The 13,168-nt window shown below is 50.1% G+C and overlaps 1 protein-coding gene across 12 annotated transcripts in view; it reads left to right on the top strand.

Annotated features, from left to right (window-relative positions):
• The window catches only part of Foxn3 (forkhead box N3), a 389,572-nt gene that overhangs the window by 210,824 nt on the left and 165,580 nt on the right, over positions 1-13,168 (top strand). The gene's annotated exons all lie outside the window — the stretch shown is intronic.

Here is a 13,168-nt window from a genome sequence, read left to right as displayed (position 1 = left end):
AGGCACCATTCTTTGCACTGCCAAAGGGAACACAAGCATAAGTCGTCCCCCCTTCGACAGACAGACAGACAGACAGACAGACAGACAGACAGACACACACACACACACACACACACACACACACACACACACACACACACACACACACACACCATGAGACAGCTCATAGTACCAGACTTAGGGATTTTAGTCTTGTTTGAGTTCCTGCCAGTTCCCTGACCTGCAGCAGAGCACCTGTGATCTTTAGGGTGAGGTGGCTGGGTGTTACAAAGCGTGATCGGACACTGTTCTTGGGAAGTGTGATTGAGCAGTGCTCTTCTTGGAGTAGATGAATGCAGACCCTTGGACTACAGTGAGCTGCGGGCTGTGTCTCATTTGAGATGTTCCGTCGGCGGCCACCGTGGAGTCACAGACTTCTGAGATGTTGGGCACTCTGCAGTTCACCCTAAGTGCAGTTTTTATATGCATTCAGAGCGACTCAGAACCACAGCAGCAATGGATGATGCCCTCAGAAAGGAATCCCGCAGAGTATTTTTAGCAACAACATACTTCTTTAATTCTGTAATCGAGTTCCATGCTCCACAGCTTACTTCACTTTATAAGAAGATGGTTCTGCTCTTCCAAGGTATGCCATGTAGTAAATTATTACAGAAGTATGGATGACCTATTTTTTTTCCGCCTGTCCACGACTTCAGGAAATCGCATAGGGATTACTATGTACCTATTGTGACATGTAGATTCTCAGAGAACAACTCAAGGGTAATCAATTCTGTTTTTAACCTGTCAGTCACAGTCCTGGCAGGAGATTGATGGCTCCCTAAAGTGAAGTAACTGAGGAGAATTTGATAAAGACTAGTTCACAGCTGTGGGCAAGTGTATCGGAAAGCAGCGTGGGATGGCATGCTCACCCTGGAGGGAAGTGGATACAGGCTATGCCAGGGCATGTTCTTGCCCTGTGGGTCTGAAGGGGTAAAGAAGGAAAGGAGTAGGCCTTAGAAGACAGAAAGTAGCTGGGCTTTCCCGCTCCAAAGGCACCATGGCCTTGAGAAGCAGATGCAGCTAACCCGCTGTGCCCAGTAGCACCAAGTATGGGATAATGTCCTGCCCCCTGTCTCCTCCCTACTCTGTGGCTCACTGGTGCTTTCCTTTAGAGGAGCCAGAGAGGGAACCAGAGAGAGCCTGTGGCTGGATCATCTTAATGTCAGCTTGGTGTGGGGACGGAGCAGGTGGCCCTGCTGGACCCTTGGAATAAGTCCAGCACATAGGTATGCATCTCGGGGGCGGGGGCGGAGGTGGGGGCGGGTGGCCACATCCATCGCAGTGGTCCCCACATGCCTTGAGTACCTGGTAGGTACACTTCATCACAAGTACTAGTAGGGTGAGTATGGCCCCCAGTGGTCAAGTGGGTCATGGTAGGAGGCTTGTTACCGTCTAAAGATCTTTCTTTCATCTCTGGTGGTGTAGTTCAGTTGTTAGAGAGCTTGCCTAGTATACATGAAGCCCCGGGTGCAATCCCTAGCACTCTCTAAACCAGGCGTGGTGGTGCACACCTATAACCCTGGGGGCCGGAGACAAGAGGATTAGGAGTTCATCGTCATCATCATCATCACCATCATCATCATCATCCACACAGCAAGTCTGAAATCAACCTTGGCTGGATGACACTCCCCCCCCCAAAAAAAGCCTCAGAACCCCAAACTCTTTTCAGTAAGTTCTGATAGTCCTTATTTTTAAGCAGATGATAACTTTTCCATGTTTGGAAGAGGGTACAAAAATCAAAAGGCTCTTCCCCAAAGAAGAACCTCCCTCCCTCCCTCCCTCCCTCCCTCCCTCCCTCCCTCCCTCCCTCCCCCCTCCCCTCCCTCCCTCCCTCCCTCCCTCCCCCCTCCCCCCCTCCCGCCCTTGCCGGCTTTGTGGGGGAGAGTACAGAGCTAGCTTTTGTGAAACATGAGCATCTTACACTCTAAGAAGAACTTTCTTGTGCTAGGTGACCCTGACCTTGGATGAGGCCCTGTGGTGGCTAATGTGGATTGCCAATGTGACAGGATCCAGAACACCTAGGAGATACACCTACCTCTAGGCAGGCCTGTGAGGGACTGTCTAGATTGGGTTAATCGAGATGAGAAGATTTACCTTACTTGTTGACACACCGTGGCTCTATGGGCTGGGTCTCGGCTCCATCAGGAGAAAGGACTGTTGAGCACCAGCATTCACTCTCTGCCCCCTGACTGTGGTTGCTGTGTGACCAGCCACCTCATGCCCCTGCTGCTGTGACTCTCCCACCACGGTGGACTGTACCCTCTAAGCCAGTCTAAGCCCCTCCCTCCTTTAGGAAGTATTTTGTCTTGATAATGCATAAAGTGACTAATACAGACCTTGTCAAATCACCAAGACTAACTGGTCAAGACTCTACCATCCTGGAGTGTGCCGTGTGCTGAAGGTTATTCTCAGGGCTGCCACAGGAGGAAAAGCCCACCGAAGTAGGGCGTGGTGGGTTAAGTTGCACAGTCAGAGCACTCCATGGGCATTTCTGTCCTTTGTCTCATACAAGATTGAGAACTGTGTCTCACATGTGTATGCATTTGTAAGTGCTGAATTTGTATGTTACTTATCAAAAGTGTCATTCCTGTCCTCGCTATTGTGTGTGCACCCCACCCCCCAGGCCAGGGACCCCTTTCCTGAGAGCTGAGTGCTGTGTGTGTGTGTGTGTGTGTGTGTTATGTAGTGTATGTGGGGGGTGTTAGGTATGTGGTATGTGTGTGCAGTATGTTGTGTGTGTGTGTGTGTACAGTATGTGGGATATAGTGTATGTGGGGGAGTGCTTGGTGTGGGGTGTGTTTGTATGTGTGTGTGTGTGTGTGCATGTGTGCGTGCGCGCACATGCATGTGCATGTGTAAATGCACGACCCTGATGTTAGAGGAGAATGTCAGGTGTCCTGCCCTATCACTCTCTCATTCCTTTAAGACAGGGTCTTCACTCAACCTCAAACTAGACTAGTGGCCAGCAAAAGACCCAGTGATTCTCGTGTATTTGTGTGTGTGTGTGTGTGTGTGTGTGTGTGTGTGTGTGTGTGTGTGTGCGTTCCACATATCAGAATGAGCTTGTGTGTGACATTCCTATTCTGGGATGTCCATTGCTTATTATAGTGGTCCATCCGACCATTAATTGTGACTTTAAAATGTGGCCTGTATTTGTAGTGCAGCTGGCTACTGCCTGATTGTGGTGTCTGTCACGGTGTGTTTTGGTGGTGAGTTCCAGCTTCTACTTTCATACTGCTTTTAGTGACCCCAGGCAAGTTTGTTAGCCTGTCTGAGCCTTCATTTCCTTATCCCGATACTCCCCGCCTCCTGGGCTGGCTGGGAGAATTAAGTGAAATAACAAATGTCAGATGCTGGAGAGCGCACGGCGCGCACGGTCAGTTAATGTTAATGGAATCACAGCTGCTGATTCTTTGAAGCCCCTTTGCTGCCCCCATTGAAAGGGTGCACGTCTGAGTTGTAAGCAGGGCTGAGATTTACTCGGCGTGGCAATATACGGAGGGCATTCAATATTCCTTCCATAAAATTCGCAATGATAATCTGAAATGTGGGCTGAATTTTGGAAGCCTTTCTCACCAGCCTTCCATTTGCCATTGGGACACCCAGGGTGACTGTCAGCTGTCAGTCAAAGGGATGAGCCTTCAGGGCCGCCTGTTCTTTGTACCTCCTCCGGTTTCGATGAGTTCTGAGGTGAGCTCCAAGAGATTGACAAGCCGGTGCGTTGTCCTACTGGTCTGGCCATGTTAGGATCTCACAGATGGAGTCTAGGTGAATCTCCATGTGGCTGGTTTGGTTCTCACACTGAAAAGTCAGCCAGCATTGATGCTGGTAGCCCTCAGCAGCAGGACTCACAGGGGTAGCATGTGTGAGAAGGCAAGGGTTATTCATACTGTCAACTCCCTTGGATCTAGAGTCTCCTAGAAGACATGCCTCCTTGGCACACCTATGGGAGATTATTTAGATTAGGTTAGCCTCTGGGCAAGTCTGTGAGTTTTTAATCTCTTTTTTGTTTGCTGAATTTAGAGACTGGGTTTCTCCGTATAGCCCTGGCCATCCTGGAACTCTCTCTGTAGACCAGGCTGGCCTCCCACTCAGAGATCCGCCTGTCTCTGCCTCCCCAGTGATGGGATTAAAGGTGTGCACTGTGGCCCAGCCGAGATTATTATCTTGGTTAGATTAATGGAGTAGGAAAACCCACCCTAAACGAGTCAGGCTAAAAGAGAGGCACCATTCCCAGAGTTTGGGTCCCGAACTGCATGAAAAGAAGAAAACAAGCTGGACACAAATATCCATCACTCTCTGCTTCCAGACTGTGGACACAATGTGACCAGTTGCTTCAAACCAGTATGCCCTGGCTTTTTCTGCTGTGGTGGATTGTGAGCCCAGTATGCCCCATCTCCTTTAAGTTGCTTTCTTCAGAGTATTTTATCACAGACACAGGAAAAGTAACTAATATAGTAGGAGCTTGGGGCTGTTTGTCTTTTAAATTCTCCAAAATAGGCCTCTGGGAGATAAAGCACGCCGCGGACAGGGGAGGTTTTGGGGGTGGCTGACCAGCACATGATAGCTTTTAAGTCAGTGAGTGTGGAAGCTCAGGCCTCTACACTGGGTCACTGCGTGGTGAGCTGTTGTAGGGCCAAGTGAGTGGTGTTCTGGGTACACACCTCCCCCTTAGCATCAGCTGTAGGATTCATCCATTCTCTTCCATCTCCTTCGGTGTTGGCTGTAGCTAAGGCCTTCCAGGTGGGTACCACTCCCTTAGCATCAACTGTAGGATTGATCTACTCTCTTCCCTCTGTGTGTTGGCCATAGCTAAGGCTCATGTCCCCCTTGAAGTTTGGGACTGGCTGTTAGCCTCCCCGATTTCCACTTTGGCAGCTCACTTCTTTCCTTGGCTTCGTCCATTTTAACCAAGACTTAGAAGAAATGAAAGAATCTCTAACCGTAGCCTGTTATTTGGCTCTTCAGCTTTCCTCTACTTGGGTCCTGGGTGCTTTCAGATCCATCGTTAGAGCCGTGGTGCCACACAGATGAGGTCCATTTGCAGACACTGAACTGAATGAAGGCTGTCCCTCACTGCTAGAATACCTGGGCTGGAACTTAAAAGTCACTGGAAAGGCAGTTTCTCCTTAAAAGTGGGGTTAGTAGTTTAGCAGGATGCTGTGGCTGAGAGCTGGATCCAGAGCTCAGGAATTCCCAGGGAGGTCTTGGTGAAGGTGATGGAGGGTGTGTCTGTGGTTATCAGTGGGCCACGGTCACTCCCTGAAGTCAAGCATGCAGCCCAGTGACTTTGATTCAGAGCTCAGGTCCTGTGATTTTTTTTTTTTTTTTTTTTTTTTTTTTTTAATAAAGCCAAAGGTACTAAGTGTTCTGCTTCCCTTCCCTTGCACGCCCGTCACTAGCACTTAGAACCTGGCCAGGTGCTTCTGGCAACCTTTAGTTTTGGAAATAAGGTGATCAAATTATATGTGCCGATTAGATAAGATCACACTGGAACATTTAAAAATAAATGAGTAACTATGGGTAACCAAAAGATAAAGTGGTCCTGGGAGAGCTGGTTGTAATCTATCCAGGGGTGTCTGTGTTATCCAGGGGTGTCTGTGTATGCCAGACTCCAGCCGCTGTAATTGCCCTCATAAAATATTATTGCAGTTTCTGAGTCACCTGAAAGCTGGTGGAGGTACGGGAGAGAGTGCAGAGTCAGCCAGAGCCCGGCTCCTCCCCACTCCGCTTCATCCGGCCGCTTTATCACATCCTTTCCTGGGTCTTTAAGTTCTAAAACTAACCAGGATTTTTATGAGTAAGTGGGGTGAGTGCTAAATTTTACTCTTCACATCTCTTAGCTTTAAGTCAGTTTACCTTTTAAACTATAAAAAAAAGCAGGAAAAAGGCGATCAAATACAGAACTTAATTTTCTTTTTGGTGGGGTTTATTATATGTGGATGTATGTATATGTGTGTCACAGCGCACATGTAGAGGGCAGACAACAATTGTGTAAGAGCTGGTTCTCCACTATTTTGGTTTTTTAAGATGGAATTTCTCTGTGTAGCTTCCGCTGTCCTGGAACTCACTTTGGAGACCAGGCTGGCCTCGAACTCACAGAGATCCACCTGCCTCTGCCTCCCCGAGTGCTGGGATTAAAGGCGTGTGCCCCACCACTGCCTGGCTGGTTCTCTCCTTCATGTGTCTTCTGGGCTTCACTGTCTGGTCAACAGGTGTGGGAAGCAGGCCCCTCACTCGCTGAGCCATCTGATAGCCCCCAGACAGGTCTTGATCCCGCCATTTATTCTCTTTGTAATTTGCTTGCAAGTTTGAGGCCAGCCTGGGCTACGTAGCAAGAAGGACTGTTAAGTGTAGTGCTGACCAGTCTTATTACCAAAGAGAAAGCCCATACATGGAACAGCCCATAGTACATATATTTGTTTATTTATTGTGTGCATGTGTGTGAAGGTCAGAGGACATCCAGAAGGAGTCAGTTCTCTCCTTCTCCACGGAGACCCAGGGTTGAACTCTGTGCTTCAGGTGTGTCAGTGAGTACCCGTGGAGCCATCTTGCCAGTCTTTATTATTGTATTTATTATTTATTATTGCAAAATTAATATTATTTTACAATGTGTGTGTGTGTGTGTGTGTCCGTGTCCGTGTGTGTCCACCCATGTGTGCAGATGCAGATGTCATCTCATAGGTCTGCTGTTACCCTCAGGCAGTAACATTGGTGGTTGGTAGAGAAATGGCTGGCTGGCTGCGTTCTTGCTAGAGATTAATTTGGTTTTAATCAAATCTTGGAATTATTTTGGTTTTACTTAAGTGTTAATGCAAGGAGGTTGTTGATTCTTCCTGCATAGATTAATACACAGATACCCCACCCACCCACACCCACACCCACACACCTTCACTATGAGAATTCAAAGAATTCCTATCCCACCTCTCCCACAAGCCAGGTACCTGCAGTGAACAGGCGTCATTTAGGGCTTCGAGTGAGCCTCTGAAAGAGCTAGGAGCTAGACATTGGAGCCACCACAGAGCTCGTGGGTCTGCATGTGGTACAGGTGACACTTGAGAGGTGCCATCCATCTAAAGTCATGGAGTGTCTGGGCAGAAGTGGCAGCGTTTCTCTTCTGGTACCTGGAGGACACATCGTGCCCTGGGGCTGCCTGGGTCGAGATATCCTGCCTCCCTTGCTGAGGGGCTGGTCTCCCTGCTCCCTACAGCAATATCCTGGCTCTCAGGACAGTGTGTTAAATGAGAAGCATGTCTCTTCCCTATCCCTTCTGTTTTTGGTAAAAAAAAAAAAAAAAAAAAAAAAAAAAAAAAAAAAAAAAAAAAAAAAAACACCAAACCTCTCCAAACTATCTGGAAGTTTAGATGAATGCTCAAGGGATCTTTGTTTTGCTTTGCTTCCCCACCCCACCCCCTTTCCCTTGTCAAGGTCTTTCTAGGTAAATGTTGTCTGTCCTAGAACTTGTTATGTAGACCAGGCTGGTCTCGAACTTGGAGAGTTCCACCTGCCTATGTGATTATAGGTGTGATCCACTCCACCCAGCTGGAATGTTTCATCTTCTGCTTCTAGAACAACTGCCTGTTCGTTACAGAAAGGGGCACTGACTTCTCAAGACGAAATTTCTCTGCGATCATTGTGTTTCTCCCTCCCGCTTCCCTCTTTCATGTTCTTGGCTAATTTCCGAGATGATTTTCCCAGTGGTTTTGAAATGTAAAGGTTTTCCCCAGTGTCTTTAGACTGCAGCCAATGGAACTGTAGCTGGACCGCAAGTGCTCCCGGGAGTCCGTCCTGTGCTGAGTGATCTCACCTTGGTTCTTCCCATGTCCCTTGAGGCCCACATCTGGACATCATGGTCATTTGTTAGAATGACCGTTCCCTCTTCTATCCCTGCCCGCTCCCCCAGTGCTGTGTGTCTTTTACTGTTACCAGAGAAGTTACATGGACCTGCTGCCCGTTCTGGGCCGGGTGCGGTGCCGGGGGCACTGTGTATGGCTTCCTCACAGTTAGGATCAGGGAGACTATCTCTGAGATGCTGATGAGGAAATGGGAGTCCAAGAAGACAGTGGTGTCCCCCAGCCTCCACCCCAAGTAACACAGTATCTGAGCAGCATGGACAGGAACCACACAGGTGTATTCTCTCGATGTGGGGAGCCTCCTTCCTGGAATGTTCTCTAGAGAAGCTCTGGTCTCACTCTTGGTCCCCTCTTACAGACACACAGGCATAAGGTGGTTGCCCCTCAACCCGTTGGAAGATTGTACCAACCTGGGAACTACATTCCATGCCACAGAGAGATTGCTAGGAGCATCAGTGCCGTGGTGGCAGGGGCTAGGAGTGAGCTGAGTATGTGCGCATGCTCTGTGCAGTTGGAAGGTTTTCCTCCCTCAGGCCTCATCTTTTCTCTGCTTGATGGTCCTGTAGCCTCCTTTGGCCAGCATAGGTAATCCTTTATAGTTTATTGCCTGCCTCCCTCTGAGGTCCTGCACTAGGAAAATGGATTCCTCCTCAGGGTCTCCACACCCTGCCCAGCATCTCTTGCCCCGTTGTTCTGTACAAAGGATGGTTAAGTGGCCTGCTTCCAGAGGAGCCCAAGAAACACACTTTGCTCAGGCCGTGGAAGTGTGTGTGATTCATGTGCTGTAAAGTGTGTGTGACGGGTTGTGTGTGGTTCACTAAAGTCCGTGTGCTGTGGAAGTGTGTGTGACGGGTTGTGTGTGGTTCACTAAAGTCCGTGTGCTGTGGAAGTGTGTGTGTGTGTGTGTGTGTGTGTGTGTGTGTGTGTGTGTGTGATGGGTTGTGTGTGGTTCACTCAAGTCTGTATGCTGTGGAAGTGTGTGTGTGTGTGTGTGTGTGTGTGTGTGATGGGGATGTGGTTCACTAAAGTCTATGTGCAGTGGCAAGCTTGGGTAATCTGGGGCCTGGGCTCCGAAGGTGTCACTTCTGCTCACCGACCCCTTCCCCAGCTGCCTGGCAGTTTGGACTTGAGGAGCTGAGTGTGAGCTGGTCTGTGTATGGGGAGGAACCAGGACTTGGGGAGAGGAAGCTGTGTTGTAGCCTGGTGGTCCCCGGAGGTTAGTTAGCGACCAGGGTAAAATGCACTGGACTGGTCCAGAAGACCTTTAACCTCCCTGACCCTGGGCAAAGTTTGTACACGTTATAAGGCATGGCAGCATGATAAAAATGTCAGCTGAGGCCCCTCTAGAAAGCCGAGTGCTCCTTGGTGACAAATGAGTGAACTTTATGGTTTGCAACTATGTGTAAGGACGCCTCCCTAGAGAGAGCACAGGGGCCCAGAACCACCCACCTCTATCCTAAGCCTGGCTCTGCAGCTCTTCTCACCTCTGCCCTCTGCTCTGTCCTCTGAGCCAGGCTTCTCTTCACCCTGTCCAGGAGGGGCTGCATGGCCGCTCTTGGGAGCAGAGACGTCTGATAGGAAGCCCAGAACCCCCACACTCGCCCCGAGGGGCGAAAAGACCTTGCTTCTCTGAAGCTCTCCCGACTGTCCTGACTGTGACTGGCTGGTTCTTGACGTTTGATCTACTTCCACCCGTTCCTTTCCCCTTCCGTCTCCATGCACAGTGCGTCCGTTAGGCCGATGATGGAGAGTATAACATCAGACAGACAGCTATGTGTGATTATGCTTCATTTCTCATGTATATGTAGATCTGTGTTATGTACGTGTGGATCTCTCTTTGCATATGTATGGGCACATGTGTGGGGTACACGCATGCAGGGCCTGCCTGACGATAATCTTGGGAATCTTTCATGGGTGCTTTGGCATGTTATTTGTTGAGGCAAGGTCTCAGTTGAACCCAGTGCTCACCAGTATGGCTACTGTCCCTCATGCTCACCCGGATTCAGGAAAGCCAAACTCCCCACCTCATGTTTGGGCCGTGAGTGCTTGACCATTTAGCCAGCTTCCCAGCTCTGTGAGAGTAAGGAGGGGTGGGGGATTAATGAGATTTACATTATTTCACAGCTTTAACAGTTACCCGCTTCTTCTGGGCAGTCCCTGTGTGTTTTTGGAGCACAGGGTTGACAAGATGGCCATTTAGCTTTGCATCACCTTCGTAGTAACAGGAGCTGATAACTGTTGTGCCGTTGCTATGTGCCAAGCCCAGTACTCTCTCATTCCTCCTCAGCCACAGCTCCAAGAAGCAGATGTTGTGACGGCAATCCAATTTAGAGACCAGGAAATTGAAGCACAGAGCAGTTCCGTACCTTGCCCAGGGTCACACAGCTGAGACGTTGAAATAAAACTTGGACTCCAGTCTTTAGGGCTCTAGTTTCCATGCCAACCAAGCTTAAGGGCTACCCTCTGAAACCCTACTGAGTGATGTGCTTCTCACTCACTTTACCAGACCCCAGGAAAATCAGCGTCAGTGGGGGGGACACAAACCCAAAACCCAGGAGGATAGGCCCTGTGGGGACGTAGTTTGGTCAGGAAGGCGTGTAAGTTGCGCTACCCAGGTACACAGTGCAGCAAGGCACAGCCCCGCTCACCATGTGTGGCCTCCTTACTGATGAGCATGACTTTTAGTGTGTGTCTGTACATCTCCCCTCCTTCTCCTCCCTACAGGTGCCCTGCCCCGATTCCCCGTCTGGGAGCATCTGACTTAGATCCCCATTGATGCCCCCCCCCCCACCCCCACCCCTAATCCAGAAGGACCAGCCCAAATCTCTCAACCTCAGAAGCCCCCTTACCTGGGCCCTTCTGTTCCCAGAGCCACAGAGCTTTCGAGTTGGACCTGGATACAAGTGTGGGACTGCAGGGCAGCAGCGGGCAGCCAGGTGTGCCCTGGGCCTTTGCACCCAGAGCCACACTCCGATGGTTACAGCCCTGCTTCCTTTTGTGTTTGTCGCGGTTGCCAGGGTGGAGCCGCGTTGTCAACAACAGAGACCGTGGACTTCAAAGATGGAAAGATTCCCTCTGGCCCCTTCAGAAAGTTTACCAAACCCTGTCGCAGAGGAGCGGCCGGTTGACAGTATAACCCTCAGTCAGGCCACTTCAGACCTGCCTTCTGTGCTCATGGCTTCGGCTGCAGGGGTCGGGTCAGTGGGGGTACGGCTGGGGGAGATAGGTGGCCCGAGTTCCCCCTCCCTGCCTTCTGCTCTGGGTGAGACAGGGCCTTCTGTAGCTGTGCTGGCCTCCAGCTCTGTACCAAAGGGCGACCCTGCTCTCTCGGTGCGCTGCCTCCACTTCCCAGTGCTGGGGTCACAGGTGGGCGGGCAGCAGCACACGTGGTTTTGGTTAGTACGGGGAATCGAACCCACCTGAGCTACATTCCGGTGCCCAGTAAGTTCTCACAAATACCATAACCAGTACATTTACTAGGGGTCAAAGGTTATGCTGTCAACGGCGTGTTGGATTTCTCCCCTCTCTCGTCTTCTGCCTGGTTAGTTATGACAAACCACTCTTTCTTTCCCTGGCACTTTGAATCCGTTCTCATACCCATCTAGTTCTCCAGAACACGTTCTGAAGCTGCGTCCTTTCTCCCCCTCCTCCTCCTTCTCCTCCCCCTGCTCCTCCTGCCCCTCCTCTTGCTCTCCTTCCTGCTTCTCCTCCTCCTCTTCCTCTCCCTCCTCCTCCCCTGCTCCTCCTCTTCTCCCTCTTCTTCCCTGTTCTTCCTCCTCTGCTCTTCCTTCTTCTCCCCTTTCTCCTCTTCCCCTCCTCCTCCTTCTCCTCTCCCTGCTCCTCCTCCTCCCCTGCTCCTCTCCTCCCCTGCTCCTCCCCCTGCTCCTCCTCCTCCCCCTGCTCCTCCCCCTGCTCCTCCCCCTGCTCCTCCTCCCCCTGCTCCTCTTCCTCTGCCCTTACATGACTCAGTGCCTGTGGTGCTCACACCTGGAAACTGACCCTGATCTACACTTCCCTGCACAGGCCCCCTTGACACCCCAATCCCCACATCCCCCACAGTTGTTGCCCCCTCACTTTTCCTTCCCATCTAAGTTGTTAATTTTTTTTTTTTTTGGTTTTTTGAGACAGGGTTTCTCTGTGTAGCTTTGTGCCTTTCCTGGATCTCACTCTGTAGACCAGGCTGGCTTCGAACTCACAAAGATCCGCCTGGCTCTGCCTCCCGAGTGCTGGGATTAAAGGCATGCACCACCACTGCCCGGCCAAAGTTGTTCATTTTTACACTGCTCATGTTTTTCCTCTCTGGAATACAAGCTGCATGAAGGCAGCCACCTTTTCATATGGCTTTTATTCCTGATGTCTCCTCCACGGTGACTGGCAGGTAGCTAAATAGGAAGGGAGGAAGAAATGAGTGAATGAACGAACAAACGAATGTTGGTTGACCAGTCATTAATGAGGTTGGGTAATGTTGGAAACATCCCCAGAAATGGCATGTGAGAAACACACCCAGTTCCCTGTCATTTTAAAAAACAAGGTCTCTATGACCACACTCCCCAGCTCAGCCTCTAGTACCACATTAAGTGTGTCTGTTACTGCTGTTGGGAGCGGCCTTGATCTTGGAAAGGGTCTGAAAAGGACATTACCATCTCCGAAGTTCTTAACTAAACCACATGAGTTGCCACATGACACCAAAGAGAAGACTTAGAAATGAGGTGTGCTGGCCCCTCCCACTGCTCTGAACCCCAAGGTCTGTGATTGATGCTTCACCCTAGAGCCATCAGAGGCTTTGGAGAGTCCCCGTGGGTGCGTACCCAGGAAGCATTGCATTGAGCTCTTCTTTGGAATGCCTGCACTTCTCGGTGGAAGACACACTGTCTTAGTGTATCTTACTACTTTTCAACCAGTGCTTGTCTGGTCAGAAAAACAGTCACAGACTCCCCTAAAACCCAGAGTACTAGCAATCCCAGACCTCAGCAGAGTCCAAAGGATCCTTAGGATTTCTTATCTTAGGATCCGAAGCCTGAGATTGTTAATGAACACTAGTACACGTACTGACTAAAGTTGGAAACGTGAGTTTGATGGTCATGATCCTTTTCAAAAAAGGAAAGTTGTAGAAGCTGGGTGGTTGTCAGTGGTGTTGACTTTCTGCATAAGGAAGTCACAGTGGCCAGACCTTGGTGTAGGGGGTGCCTAGGAGGCAGATACAGTGATGAAAGGGGTTATGTTAGAATACTAAAAATCTTACCAACATACAGAACTCTTTCCGGGTCACTGTTGAA

The sequence above is a fragment of the Peromyscus maniculatus genome, chromosome 14 (assembly GCF_049852395.1).
Source record: "Peromyscus maniculatus bairdii isolate BWxNUB_F1_BW_parent chromosome 14, HU_Pman_BW_mat_3.1, whole genome shotgun sequence".
In the NCBI taxonomy this organism is placed as follows: domain Eukaryota; kingdom Metazoa; phylum Chordata; class Mammalia; order Rodentia; family Cricetidae; genus Peromyscus; species Peromyscus maniculatus.
Note: the sequence above shows the minus strand (reverse complement) of the source record. Positions and strands in the feature narration are given on the sequence as shown.